Source organism: Bos indicus x Bos taurus, chromosome 9, assembly GCF_003369695.1.
Source record: "Bos indicus x Bos taurus breed Angus x Brahman F1 hybrid chromosome 9, Bos_hybrid_MaternalHap_v2.0, whole genome shotgun sequence".
In the NCBI taxonomy this organism is placed as follows: Eukaryota; Metazoa; Chordata; class Mammalia; order Artiodactyla; family Bovidae; genus Bos; species Bos indicus x Bos taurus.
In genome coordinates, this window is record NC_040084.1 from 82,870,457 (window position 1) to 82,872,868 (window position 2,412).

Below are 2,412 nucleotides of genomic sequence, written 5' to 3' on the forward strand. Positions count from 1 at the left end.
AACTCATCATTATGTACCTGCTGGGGGAAATCACCTACCTTGGCTCCTTTTTTTCTGACAAGAAAGTAGGATTTATTATGGACATGAGTACAGAGGGGACAGTGCTAAGGTTCTCGTGGGTGCAGGGCCCACCATTTTGCCAGAGGGCCAGGAATAGGGGTATATTTGACCCCACAGCCGTCTGAGATGAACCACTTTTCTGCCACCATGTTTTCAAATTCATCTGCATTAAATTTAGAAAATTTAATCCCTTCTTGGAGATGTGGAGCTTCTGGCTGCCAGAGAATGTGAACTTGACCCTGCGGAGGATCTCAGTCACATGCTCCTTGTTCTGCAGCTTGATGCAGATGAACATTATGACTTAACCAGTGTGGACCCTGGCCACTGCCCTGGGGCTTTCCAAAGGCACTGCACATACCTGTCTGGAGCTTAGATTGCAGACAGCATGCCAGTCATGTCTGCATGTCCACTGTAAAGGGTCGTATTCAAGTTCCTTAGGGCAACTCATGCAGGCAACAGGCTGTATACACTACCGAAAAGGCTCCTATTTGCAGCCATTGCACCCTGGGCTCCCAGGGCGGAAATAGCACAGGTGGCTTGCTTTGCTCATGCTAAGTCCCTTCAGTCATGTTTGACTCTGTGCAACCCCATGGACTATATAGCCCACCAGGCTCCTCTGTCCATGGGAGTCTCCAGGCAAGAATACTGGAGTCGGTTGCCATGCCCCCCTCCAGGAGATCTTCCTGACCCAGGGATCGAATCTGTATCTCTTACACCCCCTGCATTGGCAAGTGGGTTCTTTACCACTAGCACCACAGAGGAAGCCCACGGTTGGCTAATTGGCTGCAAATTGTTGCTTCTTTATGAGGAATCCCTGCATCAAAGCTCACATCACTTATTTTTAGCTAAGAAAGTTAGCTTTAGCAATAGGTTTAAAATAACTGCCCATTTGTTTTCAAAAGCAATTATTGCTCAAAATGACCATCCCTTTAATAAGAGTGTAATGTAATAGTTTCTTATTCATTTTGTTAATGACCAGAGTGATTTCTGGAACCTCTGAAATGATTGCACTCCATATTCCTAATTATCACCACATTGCCTTTGCACTCCTGATGTAGGCAAGGTGACAGGAAGTCACCAAATGTTAGTATTACATTCGTCATTAGGACCTGGAAATGCACAGGACCTCAGTGGGGTGGAATGTGCCCATGGTGATGTGGATCCCTGGGAATGTTGAGAATTTTCTCTTTAAAGTAGTTGATCTATTTGAGAAATATACTTGTGCCTTTGACTTCACAAGATTTATGTTTTTGATCATCTAATTTTATATCTTAAATTTATCCTTTTAATATCATACTATTTCAGAAGTGACATTCTACAAAAATAAAATGAAATCAGTGCCAAATCAGTATTATTGTGTGCCCAACTTTTTTCGGTTGCTATTACCCAGAACCTTTTTTCTTTTCTTTTTTGCTGTTTGTAAACTGTTATGCACTAAGATATATCTTGGAACTTCCCTGGTGGTCCAGTGGTTAAGAATATTCCTGACAATGGAGAGGACGCAGGATTGATACCTGGCCGGGAAGACTCCACATGCTGCGGGGCAGCTAAGCTTCTCTGCCACAAGGACTGAAGCTTGTGCCCTAGAGCCTGTGCTCCGCAACTAGAGAAGTCATCACAGTGAGAAACCTGTGCACTGCAATGAAGAATAGCTCACACATAACAACCAAAGACTCAGAGCAGCCAAAAATAAATATACAGAATTTTTTAAAAAGAAATATCTTGACAAATTAACATATATGATATTTTACATTTTGACTTAGCAAATGAATTTAAGACTGAGGTGTCCCCAAGTTAATACTTAGAGCAAGCAGATAGCTATGGAATGTGATTTTGGAGACAAGGAGTTTCTCTCTTCTTGCTCATCACAAAGCTTTACCTTCCTATCACCTGGCAGTTAGGGCCTGAACTCAGGGGAGGCAAGAGAAGCTCCTCAGGTGATAAATCTAGGGTGCTTACTCTCAGTGTCGTGTGAACACCTCCTTGAATTTTGCATCTGAGGCACCACTTACCTGGCTCTCATTCAGGCCCAGGCAGCAGACCATTTGCGATAAAACTCAGGACAGGTTTATATGCAAATATGCTCTCCAAACAGTATAACACACTGTCATTAACGACCAGCTAATGGAGCCAGCTTATTAGATTAGAACCCATCCCACCAAAAAGGTTCTTAGGAAATGGAACACTGAACAAGTCAGTTCTGAGGAGCTGAAAGCATTTGAAAAGGTTTGAAGCCTATGGTGCTGCCCAAGGCACAGCATGGAGCCGTGACCGAGAAATAGCAACTAATAGGGCTAATGGGGTGGGGCGCAGGGAGGGGTGCTAGCCTGAGGAAGGAGGAAATCAATGGAG

The 2,412-nt window shown here is 43.9% G+C and overlaps 1 non-coding gene across 1 annotated transcript; it reads right to left on the reverse strand.

Moving 5' to 3' along the window:
- Nucleotides 1-477: 477 nt before the first annotated feature.
- LOC113898906 lies at nt 478-610 on the reverse strand. The gene has a single exon (XR_003512769.1). It is a non-coding gene; the product is annotated as a small nucleolar RNA SNORA70 (small nucleolar RNA).
- Nucleotides 611-2,412: the final 1,802 nt, after the last annotated feature.